This window comes from Heterodontus francisci, chromosome 37 (genome assembly GCF_036365525.1).
Source record: "Heterodontus francisci isolate sHetFra1 chromosome 37, sHetFra1.hap1, whole genome shotgun sequence".
NCBI lineage: Eukaryota > Metazoa > Chordata > Chondrichthyes > Heterodontiformes > Heterodontidae > Heterodontus > Heterodontus francisci.
The window spans coordinates 28,973,111-28,989,245 of NC_090407.1; the positions used below are offsets into that span (position 1 = coordinate 28,973,111).

Below are 16,135 nucleotides of genomic sequence, written 5' to 3' on the forward strand. Positions count from 1 at the left end.
ATGCTTAGCACGCTCCTGACTATTACTGAGTCTGGCAATGGCAGCTCAACAAAAAGGCTAAGGGCATAAAATTATGTAGCTTACTCCTTAAGAGACTGGAGCTAAAATTAAAATTTAAAGATTGGACCACTTAAAGTTGCTACGGGAAGGGGCAGGACTTGTTTTGGCTTGTCGAAGACTGCAAATACTTTAAAAGTATTTTCTACATTTCTAAAAAGGGGTAAAACTGAGGGAAATGGAATCTGTAGGCAAGTGATGAGCATGCCCGTCATAGAGGTGGCTGCCAGGTTCCACTAGACACACAAAAATAAAAGCAAAATACTGCGGATGCTGGAAATCTGAAATAAAAACAAGAAATGCTGGAACCACTCAGCAGGTCTGGCAGCATCTGTGGAAAGAGAAGCAGAGTTAACGTTTCAGGTCAGTGACCCTTCATTGGAACTGACCAGTTCCGATGAAGGGTCACTGACCCGAAACGTTAACTCTGCTTCTCTTTCCACAGATGCTGCCAGACCTGCTGAGTGGTTCCAGCATTTCTTGTTTTTATTCCACTAGACACACATCCTGGGGAAAGATATGGAAGATGGCACGCCTTAAAAGCCACCAGGAAGAAACACCAAATATACATGTCACAAAAAGTGTTGCCCACACAGTTACCATTGCCCATTACAAGTATTGACGTAGCCTTGCAGTTCTTTCAATGCTTACCACGCATAACCCAACACCAGTAGGACAGGAATTGCATCTGCAAATTACAATTGAAGCTCGTATTTTCAAAGGTCTTCAAATATAAAATTGCTATAAGATAACCTAGCTACGTGATGCATGGTCACTCACAGATGAGGAGGATTAACGGCCCCCAAGTGGAGGAGGAGGGAACGGGAGACTCCACTTAGAATCCTCCCGCTCCTCCTAACACCTTTCCAGCAACAGCATTATCACCAGCATCAGCAGCAGAGTGGTGGGGGAGGGGGGGAAAAGCATTGAGTGAATGTCTTGAGTGGGAGCAGCCAGCTCGGACCCCGTGCTTGCCCCACTTGCCAAAGTCTTTCTCCCCCCACTCGCCATTAGCAGCATCATCATGCAGGCAGAGAGGGAAGCAAGGCTGAGGCAATAACAGTTACCTGATAATACTTGTTATATTTTAAGGAAGCCTCTGTAAATTGAGGCAAACAACCCAGGGACCAGCAATATGAAAGGCTCCCATTGGCTGTGGGAGCTACCGAACTGGGAGCGGCAAACTTTTATTATATCTGGGGGGTGGTGTTGATGTGGAGTTGAGGGGCCTTGAATGCTCCTGCTACCTATTTCTTAATCCAGCACTGCTCACATCGGCATATGTCTGTCACTGGATAATGTGCTCCATTAACTTACATAATCCAACGCCTAATTCTTTACTTGCACAACAAAACAGTGCATAAAACAAGAAATGCCAAGTCCTTGATTTCCTTGTGTGCCAGCCTTGGCTCAGTGGTAGCACTTTTGGTTTCTGTTGTGCATGCCCTACTTCAGTGACATAATCTAGGCTGACACTTCCACACAATGCTGAGGGAGTGCTGCACTGTTAGAGATGCTGTCTTTCAGCTGAGATGTTAAATCAAGGGCTCATCTGTGCTCTCATGTGGATGTAAAAGATCCCATGGCACCAGTCGATAAAATGCAGGGGAGTTCTCCTGGCATCCTAGCCAACATTTATCCCTCAACCAATATCATTAAAGCAAATGATCGGGTCATTTATCTCACTGTCGGAACCTTGCTTTGTGCAAATTGACTGCTTTATTTCCCTTCATTATAATAGTGACTACACTTCTAAAGAACCTACTGGTTGTGATGTACTTTGGGAAGTCCTCAGGTCATGAAAAGTCGCTAGACAAATGCAACTTCTCTTGTTGAAAAAGGCACCTTGGATATCCTCATATACAAAAGCACATATTGCTGCGTGAGTTCTGTTTGAAACATCCTGCATCCCTCTCACCAAGGTTTACAAGAGCCTGAAGAGATAGCACTAGGTGAGTCATATCTTTAAGTGCTTCAATTACAGTCAGCCTTCTGGTTAACTAGTAAATGTTACTTGCTCAGTTTAGCTTTTGTGCAAACATCATGTCAAAAAAAAATTCTCCAAATTGCTTTTAAATGAATGACATTTTTTCCATTAAAATGCCAAAATAAATCCAAAAACAGTAAGAAAAATGGACTGTAAAGTTAGAAGAAATTGCTGAAATCGTTCTGTACCTTTAAGAGCTCCATCATACATGAAGCATCCCTTAGTCACACTGCAGGCAGGTAAACAGAGCAGATAGAACAGTCCTGCAAGTTCAACTATGCTTAATTTAAGTACATTATAATATTTAATGAACTTCTCACTATTTGGGTGAGAGCAGATTAGCCGAGCCGAAAGGGCTACTTGGGAACATTGTGCTCAGTGCAAAATGACTGCATCTGGCTATATGCATATGCACCTGGATTTCTGACCCAAGTTGCTCATTTCCCTTCTTGTGCCACTGGGCATAATCAGAAAATATACTCTGGAGAAGTTTCTGGAATTCATTACGTCTTCGGAATTCTGTCCAATGTTTTTGTCTCTTGTTCTCTCTCCCTCCTCCCCTGAAGGGACTGACTCTCGCTGGAGGTCAGTAGCTCCCCAGTACCTGACCATGTGGCTGTTCTTCCCGTGCGAGATCATGCAATGAGTGTGGGTGAGATGAGCACAGCTGAGCAAGATCCTGCCTTCACCTGATGTCCACAGCAGAGATCTTTAGATAGTGATTAAGAAGAGGAACTCTGACTGATTCCCTGCATCCCAGCCAGCCCCACCCAAAGCTCAGCGATGCTCAAACTTGGCATCTTGACTGAAATCAGTTAACTAAATACAGATTGGATTTCTGTTTCCTGTGGACAATTCCTTCTCAGCCTGGCTTTTAACTAAAAGGTAAAGGAAAATGATACAATTTAGCACGCCAGGCACACAGCTTGGGATGATCAGAGTGCATAATGGGAATTTGGGTGCAGAGGTCAGCAGAACACCCTTCCGTGGTTTCTAGGCCATCAATGGAATTCTCGATGCACACTCCCAGTCACGTGTAACTCTGCGCTGGGAGCACCAATTCAGAAAATCTACCCCATAATTCATTGTATAATGTCAACGAATCAAGATCTTTTTCTGAATTGCGGCTCCTACACCCGACTCCATTCAGACTGGCATCACTACCAATCGCTTCCTCTATTTGTTTCTCCAGTAAGACCACACCCCTATTCAGGCGACAATCACAGAACACTTATATTTTCTGTCCTGATTGCTCTGAGTACAGGCTATAATTACACTGATTGTTTCCATGACAGTGACTGTTTTAGTATCACTTGATAAGATTGCCTGTTTATTCTCCTTTAATATATTTTCTGCTCAAGAGATCTGCCACCTCTTTTGAAACGCCCTACACATTTAAAAAGACCGTATTGCAGCTGTTTACAGTGCTGATCACACCCCATTGGAGTTCCATGTGTAGCCCTAGTTGCCTAATCATTGGAAGAAGATTATTGCCCTTGAAGAGCAAACAACAGGAATCAATACCAACAGCCTGTATTCATTTAACAATGCGTTTATATTGCAACTTCAATGGAGAAAATCCTCAAAGGTGCATTATGTGGAGAGAAAGTAAAAGGAAGAAAGCAGGGGAGCTGAGCCATAATGCAAACGTTAAAGGAAGTTTGTCAAAATAAGGCTTTGGAGGATTTTTAAAGGTGGGAAGAGGAGCAGGGAGAGGAGTGAGCTCCAAAGCACAGAGATGGCTGAAGGTCCTGCGACCAATGGCGTGGAAAAGAGGATGGTAATGTACAAAATGCCAGGGTTGGAGCACCACAGGGGATAGGGCTCATGTGGATGTAAGGGATATAAGGCTGTGGGATATTGCAGAGATAGGTTGGGGGTGAAGCCATGGCAGGATTCAGAAATGAGTAGAATGATTTTACATGTGGTGATTTTGGGACGAGAGAGCCAATGGAGGTCACCAGGGCAGATGGGCAGGCAGGACTTAGGGACTGGAAATGGGCAGCTAAATGTTGAACAAACTGGAGTTTATGGTGGTGGAGGATGGGAGACCAGTACGGAGAAAATGAGAGAAATCAAGTCTAGGAGACGACAAAAGCATGTGTAAGGGTTTCAGTGCGGTGAGATGGGGAAGGAGGTGGGCAATGTTGAGGTGGTGGCAGTGAGCAGTGAGGGGTAGGATGTAGGTTTGAAACTCAGCTCTGAATAGAACTGAATGCTGAGGTCTCCGCACAGTCCAGTTCAGCCTCAGCAGGTGGCAGCTGTATGGGGTGTGGTGGGGGGGGGGGGGGGTGGTGATTCGGGGGATGATGGAGACAGTGGCAAGGAAACAGTTTTTGATGGGGGTGGATGAGGTAAAAGTGATGGCTTCAGTTTTCCTGATAAATTAATTTGTGGTAATCAACGAGGTGAATTTGGTCCATGCCAGTAGTATGAGCCGGGCTCAGAGTGAATTAGAGCTGGGTTTTCACCGCACCCTATCTTCTATCCACTGAAATTTACAGAGCGATAGTTCAAACTCTTTTTGGAAACTCGTTTCCTAGTCACATGACTTGGTTTGTAATTAAACATCTTGGCAATATTTTACAAGTCATTGGAAGATAAAAACTGCCACGGTGAAAAAGAAAAATCAGCTGCCAATTCGCAATGAGCCCATTTCATGCTGGTAGCGTAGTCAATTTCACCCATACCCCCAATCCCAGGTGTTTACAAAGTTACTTTTGGAAAAGATGATGTTTTTGAGGTAGCTTAGTTGAAGTTTAAGACTATGAAGGCAGTTCACAAAGTTCATTCAGGTCAATTGGTCACTGTGGCAACGGCTTCAAGTATCAGGGGACACAAGTGTTAAACAACACTAGGTGTGAGAGGGGAAATTGAAGGAACATTTTCACTGAAAGGGTAATGGAGTTGTGCAGTCAGTTATGAAGGAAGGACATTGAAGCTGACAGTATAAATAGGTTCAGGAAGCAATTAGATATTTTTCTGGAGAAAGGATTAAGGGATCTGATTAAAGTGGGATTAATCTATTAAAAAGGGACTGGCTTGTTCAGCCAAATGTTCCGAAAAGTGCTTGGGATGTAATTGCTCTGCGAGAGGCAGACTGGTTAAAACTTTGATGTCAGATTCCTCTGTGTGTGTTAGCTTAATCCCCCCAGGACTCCTTTATGTAATCCCACAGAGGATGTGCAGCTGGAGACTCTGGCGTTTATCTCAACTGCAGGAAATTCTGCTCTGAGGCTACCAGGTAAGGAGGTGTGTTGGTAACTAATGGCGATGGGTAGGTACACAGGCATGAACTCATTAATTTCCTGTCAACTTCCACACTCTGTTGAGACTTAAGCCCTGGGGGAACCTTCTTAATGTATTTAATTGCAGCAGCCCCTTTGCTACCCTGTTCTACAGACATGTTCCAAAACCTATTTCTATTGACCAGAGTTCCCCTCTTGTGGGGCCTGGAATTAGTAACTGAGCCATCAGTGTTGGCACTGGATACCATTAAGAACAAAAAAAAACTTCACACAAGTTTCTCTTAGCAAAGGTCATTAGATGACAAAATGGCTGTAAAATGAGGAGCATATTCACTACAGGATGAGGGAGATGCCAGTGGCTGAGAGATACACATAAACTGGCACATCCTTCTGGGTAAAACACTGAATCTCAGCTGCTATTCTTAAAATTGAGAATCGCGGGCAGTACTGAGAGACTTCATCAAATAACAGTTCAATTAATTGACAATGAACCTTACTATAAATGGCATCAAGGACAGGCTTTTAAGTACATTTCCACACATTTCCCTCTTTGTGCCAATATAAGCAATGGTGCCCTGAACGCATGGTGAATGGAAGCTGTTCACTTCTACTTGTTCATGAATTAATGGCTCTCAATAAAGTAGAATTACTCTCTCTCTGCGTTATTTGAAAATCTCTGTATGTTAACTGCCAATGGCACCAATCCAGATTTGGGTTTTCATACAGATCTCTGTTACTAATGCACTGTGCATCATTATCCTACTCCTCTAGCCACTCCCACTCCTGTGTCCTGCTACACTAAGTGGATTGATGGGCAACCTTCACTCAGATTTTGGTGAAGGACGTTCCTGCACCCAGCTAAAATGATGTTGGAGAATGATCCAAGTTATTTGCTCTGGTGATAGTCTTATTTCCCCTAGTCCTTTCTTTTCTTCTGCAATCTTAAGTCTTTAAACACAAATTTGATGCCATACTGTTCAACTTAGCTCATCTCCGCCCGCACCCCCCCAGCCCCACTATTTTCAATCATGCTGATGTCCTGCATTTCACCCACGTTTCTCAATAAAACTCCCCACACAGCTGAAATGGCCTTTAAAGACCCACATTTCTGTCAATCAAAAGCTGAGATCACAATATAGTTACAGATGATGAAGGCCATTCAGCCCATCCTGAACTACCCATCCAGAATTACCTTCCATTTCCTCCATCATAGCCTACATCAAGACCTGAAATGATTCCAACAAAAAAAAACTTGCCTCACTTGTGAGTCATTTAATCTTTGATGTTTTTAATATGTTAAAATGTCGAAGTTCTTCTGAAGAGTATAATCGTAGGCAGCTCCTGGAGGCAGGCTGCCCAGATGAGTAAATATGGACCCAATACTGTTAAAACGGCCCGGTTGGTTCAGGCTAACGCCAGTCATGAAATCTCCACTGAACTCTACTCACCCTCACCATCAGATGATAAATTTTAACCATAACTATTCATTCCAGCTTGCATGTCCGAGCCACTTAACTTTGACCATCATATTGTGCCACTGTGGACCTAAATACTAAAGCAGTGAAGGGTTAGAATGATAATCTTAAACTGGTGACACCTTCTCCTTAAAGCAACAGATTAGCTCAGTGAGTGTATGCACCATAAGAATGTAAGGAACAGGAGCCAGAGTAGGGCACACAGCCCTTCGAGCTTGCTCGACCCTTCATTAAGATCATGGCTGATCTCATACCTCACTCCATCTTTCCCGCTTATTCCTTGTATCCATTGACTCCCTTCTGATTCAAAAATCTATTCAAAGATCTGTAGTGCCACGTATTGCCATACAGGCCAGAAAGTAAGTTCTGATTCTTGGATCTATGCTGAGTTTTTATTTATTTATTTTTTTAAAAAAAAATTTTTAATTTAGAGATACAGCACTGAAACAGGCCCTTCGGCCCACCGAGTCTGTGCCGACCAACAACCACCCATTTATACTAACCCTACACTAACCCCATATTCTCTACCGCATTCCCACTATTCTCCTACCACCTACCTACACTAGGGGCAATTTACAATGGCCAATTTACCTACCAACCTGCAAGTCTTTTGGAGGTGGGAGGAAACCGGAGCACCCGGAGGAAACCCACGCAGACACAGGGAGAACTTGCAAACTCCACACAGGCAGTACCCAGAATCGAACCCGGGTCGCTGGAGCTGTGAGGCTGCGGTGCTAACCACTGCACCACTGTGCAGTTTGATCTCATTTACGTTGGCGGTATAGATGGTATACAAACAGCCACAGCTATCTTGAACTAGGAAGGGGACGGCGCAGCGGGAATTCAGTGGCAACTCCCACTCCTGATCATTACTCAATCACTCCTACTGGGAGGGCACATGTTGGATGAGGATAGGATCAGGCTTGGCTGTGAAGTCTCCACAATGAAACAGCCTGCCAACACTCATGAGTTCACGGTCACATATGAAAAATTAGCCCAGCGTTTGAGGAACCCGTGGTGCTATTTTCCAGCTTCAGAGAGAACGAGAACAAATGGAACGAAAATAATGCAGCAGATTAATGGCCTGAGCTGTCACATAAACAAATACAAATATATTAATTGTTCTACTAACAGAGTCAGTCAGTTTAATGCCTCATTAATCTCTGGTGTCCAAGTAATCTAAATGTAATACTCTGCTACTTAATGTGAAGCTGCTTCAAACTGTTGAATTATTGTAAATGTAAAGGAACATTTGTCTAAATAAATTATTATATACATCACATTAAGTATCAACTCAAGGGCCTCCCTATGTCTTTGTTGTAAATGCATTTCCTGGTATTAGCACTGAGCTATACAAATCAGAGGGTCTAGATGATCTTGTGATCATCCCAGTGCTATCAGGCAGCCTGACCTATATCAAGTCATGAATGAGTCACAGTGTACTCCAACAGATCACTCACATAAACTCTGCTCCTTTACACCTCCCCAGCCACACACTCAGGCTAAACCGCACAATGGAAAACTTTGGCATCCTGTCTGACCCAGAACTTCAAATCCAACATCCTATCCATTATCAAGGGCACTTATTTCAATCCCAGCAGCAATGTCAACTTCAGCAACTCTGCTGCTGAAATCCTCACCCGTGCTTCTGTCACCCTCGAGACTCAATGAGCTGGCGTCGGGATCCCGACGATGGGCCCATATGGGGGTCACGAGCCCGCTGATGTTGTCAGTGCGTCCGCTGGCACAACCTTCCCAGAGGCAGCTTCCTAATTGGTCGTCTCCGCGCTCGCGGGCTCCCAAGGCTGCAGGTCCAATCAGAGCGCCCGTAGCAATGTCAGGTCGGCAGCCCCTAAGTGGGGCCTTAATTAGACTAATTGGCTGCCCGGCCCCGTGGAGCTGCCAGTTGACCCAGTTCGCCCCTGGGAAAGTCTCCTAGACAGAGGCAGGAATGTGTCCGGGAGCTGTCCTGATGCAGCTCCGCCCTATTTTCCTGGCTTCCCATCACCAGCCCTGTCCCCTTGGGGCTGGGAAAATTCAGCCTGATTTCTCTACTTTCGCCATATTCCTTGAATGTGTTGCCATGTACCAAATTCTTGTCTACCTATCTAGCAACTACATGTTTGAATTTCCCTAATCAAGTTTCTGTTGCTACCCTGCCCTATTCAAAGACACCAATGGCATCCTTATTGACTGCGATTGTGGTGCTCTATCTCTTCCTTATGCTCTTTGACCTCTCTGCAGCCTTCGATGTGGTTGAGCACAACATCCTCCTGCACCCTCCCTTGGTTCCACTCTTAACTATTCAATCGTAGCCAGAGTATCTCCAATACTGCATTCTCTTCCTTCTTCTGCACCATTACCTCTGGAGACCCCCAAGGATCTACCCTTGCCCCCTCGTGCTTTTTCATCCACATGCTGCCCCTCGGCACGCTGACAACACCCAGCTCTACCTGTCTTGACCACCAACCCCCCAACACCATTCCATCCCACTACCTCCGTGCTGTCAGACCTGCTTATCTAACAACCTGTCTTGCAATTTCCTCCAGTTGAACATCGGGAAGATCCCGCTACAAACTCCGGCCACCGATTCCATCCCCCTCCCTGGCCAATGTCTCAGATTGAACCAGACTGTTTGCAACTTTGACATCCTATTCAACTGTCTACTTCCACCTCCATAACACAGTCCACCTCTACGCATCTATTGCTGAAACCCACAGGCATGCCTTTGTTAGCACCAGGCTTGATTGTTCCAATGCTCCCCTGGCTGGTTTCCTATCCTCCACTCTCTGTAAACTTCTGCTCATCTAAAACTCTGCTGCCTCGACCGTATTCCACTCCAAATCCTGGTCACCCATAACCCTCGTACTTCTTGACCTATTTTGGCTCCAACTCAAATCAATCTTTCCAATTTAAAATTCTGAACTCCATGTTTAAGCCCCTTCATGTGCTCCTGTCTCATATCCCTTTAACCTTCTCCAACCCTGCAACTTTCCCAGAACTCTGCGTTCCTTGAACTCCAGCGTCCTGTGCATCCTCCCCATAACTCGTTCCTTCAGCTATCTGGGCCCTACATACTGGAATTCCCTTCCTAAACCTCGCCACCTCGCTCTCTTACTTTTAAGGCCCTCCTTACAGCCCACTGCTGACCAAACTTTTGGTCACCCCCACTAATGTCTCCTTCTTTGGCTCAGCATTCATTTTTGTCTGGTTATGTAGAAATGACACTTCGCAGAAGCATAAAAAGCATCCGTTTTAGAAAGAATTAACAACACAGAAAGAGCCCATTTTGCCCAACAGGTCCATGCTCCATCTGAGACCCCTCCCATCCCTCTTCATCTAAACCTATCAGTGTAACTTTCTATTCCTTTCCCCCTCAGCTATGTGATTCAGCTTAGCTCCCTGTGGTGTTGAATTCCACAGTGTAACCACTCTCTAGGTAAAGTAGTTCCTCCTGAATTCCATATTTGATTTATTAGTGCCTAGCTTATATTTATGGCCCCTACTTTCCGACTCCTCAGCAACTGGAAACATCTCTCTGTCTATCAAACCCTTTCAAAATCTTAAAAGATCTCTAGGGCAGCGCAGTGGTTAGCACCACAGCCTCACAGCTCCAGCGACCTGGGATCGGTTCTGGGTAATGCCTGTGCGGAGTTTGCAAGTTCTCCCTGTTACCGTGTGGGCTTCTGCCGGGTGCTCCGGCTTCCTCCCTCAGCCATGTGGTAGGGAATATGGGGTTAATGTAGGATTAGTATAAATGGGTGGTTGTTGGCTGGCACAGACTCGGTGGGCCGAAGGGCCTGTTTCAGTGCTGTATCTCTCTATGACTCTATTAAGTCACTCTCAGCCTTCTCTTTTGTAAAGAAAAAAGCCCCTGCTTATTCACTCTTAACAGCCAGTTGTTGTCTGTGCCTTTGCAGAGGGAGGAAGTTCGAAATTTGTTTTCCCAATTCTTTTCTTCCTCCTCCTGACCTGCTGGGTTGCAATCCAATGGGTGCTCGCCACCTACCTCACCCAAAAGAGGCCATTCATTGTAAGTAAACCTGGACAGCACATGCTACTCTGCCATAGAGGAGGGCATTATAACCACACTTACCTCTGTTCTCACCTGAGACAAACAGAATAGCCACCCCTCTGCAGTCCCCCAGGCATACCAAGGCTGATTGTGATGTTGTTGTCTCCTCCCCAGCTCAGATCAGGTGACACAGCAGAATCGAATCCAAGATATTCCTGATCCTTATCATCCTTATCATACTTGGCATGAGAGGCTGGCTGATTGGGACTGTTGTAATCACTATAAGAGCCTTTGTTTCCTGTTAACCAATTTTCTATTCCGTCAGGCAGTAAACAAAACTGCTCGTGGAGCTGTAGAGGCAACTGATGTGGCGTGTCATAAGCATGTGCCTGTAACTGGCACATCTGCTCATGAACCTGGCTCGATGCAATTGACAGGTTTCTCATGCACGCATGTGCGGGTATTTGACAAGGCTTGTCACACACCTGTAAAATGGTAATTGACAATGCCAGGAAATTGTTTCTGCAATATGCTTTTGGTTGTTTCTGTACTAATAGCAGTGATTAATTTATGTAGTGATATCATTAAACAAATAATGGTAATCGTGAGCACATTGCTCAAGATGCTAATTAGCCAAGTAGTTTAGTAAAGGAGCAGCAAATACGTTAAATAGGGGAACAGCTAATATTTGCATACTGGAGGTGTGGTCTCTCAAGCCTGATTCCATCATCAACTGCATCATGGCTGAACTTTATTCTGTTCTCACCTCTTATTTTCCAGCAGAGGATGCAGTTGAGAGCAGGAACCCTGGCTGATTCCACCCCCCCCCCCCCCCCCCCCGCCACTGCCCCCCCGCCAGCCCCCCACTTAGTCTCAGGGTGCTGAGGCCAACTACAGCATCTCTCTCCTGCCATCTCTTCTGAGATCAGTTAATACAGCATTAACCAGAGACCTTCTAAATCTGCTGTGCATCTTACTGGGTCTCAAAGCCTCGGACCCACCATCCTGCACTAATTCAGCCGTGTCTCAGTGGGTGCCACTCTCACCTCTGAGTCAGAAGGTTGTGGGTTCAAGTCCCACTCCAGGACCTGAGCCCAAAAATCAAGGCTGAAACCACAGTGCAGTACTGAGGGAATGCTGCACTGTTGGAGGTGCAGTATTTCAGATGGGACGTTATACCGAGGTGGATACAAAAGATCTCATGGCACTATTTCAAACAAGAGTAGGGGAGATGTGCCCTGGCCAATATTTATCCCTCAATCAACAACTCCCAAACCGATCATCTGGTTATTATCACATTGCTGTTTGTGGGAGCTTGCTGTGCACTAATTGACTGCTGCGTTTCCTATTTGGCAACAGTGACTACACCAAAAATACTTCATTGGCTGTTAACTGTTTTGGGATGTCCTGTGGTCATATGAAAGGTGCTATATAAATGCAAGTCTTTCTTTTTCCACCTTTTACTAAGACCTCAGAGTTGTTGAACTCCTTGTCTCTCTCAGTCTCCCCTTCCCCATAAAGAGCCTGCCACTGGTATACTTCAGGTACTTACCATCAAAGGGTTAGTGCATTACTTGCTGCCTTTCTGAATGTGTTTGTGTTTATATTTTTGTGGTTGAGTTAACCTATCAACAAGCAGGAATTCTGTTGAAAAGCACCAGCTCAATGTCCATTTTCTGGATATCATTCCTCATGTGAAAGAGGGGCAGTGAAGATGTTACATGGAAAGAGTACCGACATTATGTTCATTCTTCATGGGAGAGGAGTCTTTGAGGTGACTTAATGCAAGTTTCTAAAATTACAAAGCCAGTAAATTGTAACATTACAGCAATCGGCTGTTGTACTGAGGATGGAAAGTAAAAATTAAGGTCCATACATTCTGGAGGGGGTAGGATCTTTGTGAGGGGGGGGCGCAAGTGGAAACCACAATATGATGTCTAAATTCTGGATTGACATCCAGCGGGGACTTGCATCCGGACGGAGTGGCCACTGGCTCAAAGATGGTGTTTCCACCTCAAAGTGAGAAGACTTGGCTTTGATGCCACTCCAGGTAGCCCCAGTGGGTGCAACTGGTATACCAGCTCTGAATACTGGACTGATATTCAGCAGGGTTATTTATTTCCAATGGGTGACCCACCACCAACCCCCTAATCATAAAAGGGGATGTGGGGCTCTTTACTGGTGGTTGCTGCTCACCTAGTAGTAAGCACTCTGGATAGAAAAACCATGAGAAAGGCAATGGGAAAATTCCTCATCTGCTCTGCCCTTGTGAGAGTCCCAAGAATCTCACATGAAGACTTGAGGTAGGGGAGAACACAACAAATGGATCCTTGGATGTAGTGATAACAAGGTGGATGCAGCTTTGGGAGACATGGTCATGGCAGAAGTCTACTGCTTTTGCATATTTACATACTATTTATAGCATAGAAACAGGCTATTCGACCTAACTGGTCTATGCTAGTGTTTATGCTCCACTCGAGCCTCCTCCCACCTTACTTCATCTCACCCTATCAACATATCCTTTTATTCCTTTCTCCCTCTTATGTTCATCTCACTTCTCCTTTAATGCAGCTATGCTAGTTCCACATTCTCACTACTCTCTTAGTAAAGAAGTTTCTCCTGAATTCCCTATTAGTGACTATTTTAAATTTATGGCCCTTAGTACAGGTCTCACTCGCAAGTGGAAACATCATTCCATCTACCCGAGCGAACCCTTTCATAACCTTGAAGGCCTCTATTAGGTCACACATCAGTCTTTTTTCCAGAGAAAAGAGTCTAGCCTGTTCAATCTTCTCTATTATGTGTAACCACTCAGTTCTGGTATCATCTGAGTAAATCTTTTTTGCACCTTTTCCAGTGTCTCTATGTCCTTCTTAAAATGTGGAGACCTGAACTGATCACAATACTCCAAGTGTGGCCTAACAGCGTTCTGTACAAAATGAACACAACGTCTCTGCTTTTCAATTCCAAGCTTCTAGAAATTAACCCGAGTGGTTTATTAGCTTTTTTAATGGTCTTATTAACCTGAGTCACAACTTTGTGATTTATACCCCCAGATCCCTCTGCTCCTTTATCCCTTTTAGGCATTTATTTTCCAAGTATGTTTTAATTGTAGCACTCTTCAATTGCAGTTTGGACGACTGTTATTAGGGTCATCAATCACAAATCATACATTGACATGATTTTCCTCTATAAAAGGGTCAGGGAGAGCTTGAATTTTGTAGGATGAATCCATTCTGACAACTTCCAGCAAATCTTGCTTTGGATTGTAGGATCCTTTGTGTTCAGGGAGTGGAAGCAACTCCTGTTGAGGAAGGCAAGAGGCTTGACTTCAGGACCACACAAAGCAATGAGTGCCGTCTGTTGCACCATAGAATTTGAGAAAGCCATTGACTCCATAAAATTGGATGGCTCTGTCTTGCTTCTGTCTTGTGATGCCCAAGGTGCTGAATAGCTCAGCTCTCTTGCAAAGTGCATCAGTCACATGATGGATGCATACCTCTAATGCACTCTGGCTGATATTACAGAGATCCCTGTGGCTGCCTAAAATGACCTGGTGTCAAAAAGCTGAGCAATTCTCACCTTCATAGCCACAGAGAGAGCTGTGTAGACAGAAGGCTGTGGCTGTAGGTCCTCATGCAATACTGTCACATCTACCCATCTGCTTTGCTGATGAAGCATACCTGTCCAATGCACATCATTTTCCTAAGGTCCTTGTAAGACTTGTGTCACCAGTATGATATTTGGGTGGAGGATAATTTCCGGTGACATACTGTCTTACTCCCTTTTCCTCCATTCATTCCTGCTCCCCTCCATGACGACGTAATGTCAAACCTGCTCCTGAGAAGATCTCACTGTGAATAGGTGGGGATGTCAATATCTCCCGGTGGTGTCCCTACACCCCAAGGACTGCATCGGTTCAGGAAGGCATAAATAATGCGAAAGATGATTAATGGAGTTTGGGCAGAAACTCGTTTGCTGCTGGAATAATTGCCAGTTAAATGTTCAGCAGCCTTTAGGCTCAAAAACACTTCACTTCCACTGTCTTAGCTGATCCAGGTAACAACTACACCTCATATTTCTCATTCTAACTTACCCTTAGTGCTCTTTGAGCGTTAAGCCAGGAAATTCAGAGTTGCAGTGCCACTGGGCTCACATATATTCACATATATTAAATCTGGCGGGCAGGTGAGTTGACTGGCATTTGGAACAGTGGAAATCGTTTTCGCCTTAACTCAGTGTCCTGAGTGCCCTTGCTTAAAAATTATAAAAACTACTGAAAACAATATGTAATTTGAGGTATAAGCAAAAAATGCTGCAAATACTCAGGAGCTCAGGCAGTATCTGTGGAGAGAGAAACCCAGCTAACGTTTCAGGTCAGTGAACTTTCGTCAGAACTGGAAAAAGGCAGAGATGTAATAGGCATCGAGCAAGTACTGAGACAAGGAAAGGGGAGGGAAGAACAGAAGGGAAGGTCTGTGGTAGAGTGGAGGGGAGGAGAGATTAAATGACAAAAGGATGATGGTGCAAGGCAAAAGAGCATGGTAATGGATCGAGAGGAGGTGTAAATGACAACAGCAGAAGCATTCCCAACACTTACTGTTTGAAAAAATGGGCAATGTTGAGTCCAGAAAGCTGTAAAATGACCTTAGTGCTAAAAATTTGAATTAAGAGTGAAGACTGTAAAAATCTGGGCTTTTCAGTGTGGAAAGGAGGCATCTACACTTATCATAGTGATATTACAAGATATTAAACAATATTTAAAAGGTATATCTGGAAAATCATTGAACTAAACTGCAATAGTAGGGCAAGGTGATTCTTTCAAACCAGTAGAGCAATTTTAGAACTGATATCAATCAGTTCTTTTTCAGGGAAGTATGATCTATGTGTGAAATAGGCTGCCAGACACAGTGGAGATGAATACACTGAAATTATTTGAAAATCATTTTGGATGCTACACTAGCAAAAAGATCCTCAAATATTAGCAGAAAATTCAAGGAAAATCTCATTTGTGCTGGTTCTAATCTTAATTAAGGTCACTGATGAGGAATTGGTACTACATTCTGCAGCTGCACAGTCAAATCAAATTACTAGAAGCAGTGAGTGAGTTTATAGGAAGATTGCATCCTGAAGCAAAAGCAAAATACTGCGGATGCTGGAAATCTGAAATAAAAATAGACATGTCGGAAATACTCAGCAGGTCAGGCAGCATTTTTAAAATTTGTTCATGGGGTGTGGGCGTCGTTGGCTAGGCTACTATTTATTGACCATCCCTAATTGCCCTTGAGAAGGTGGTGATGAACTGCCTTCTTGAACCACTGCAGTCCCTGGGGTATAGATACACTCACAGTGC

At 44.4% G+C, this 16,135-nt stretch overlaps 1 protein-coding gene across 2 annotated transcripts in view; it reads right to left on the reverse strand.

Moving 5' to 3' along the window:
• Positions 1 to 16,135, reverse strand: part of igsf21a (immunoglobin superfamily, member 21a) — a 275,559-nt gene that overhangs the window by 174,139 nt on the left and 85,285 nt on the right. The gene's annotated exons all lie outside the window — the stretch shown is intronic.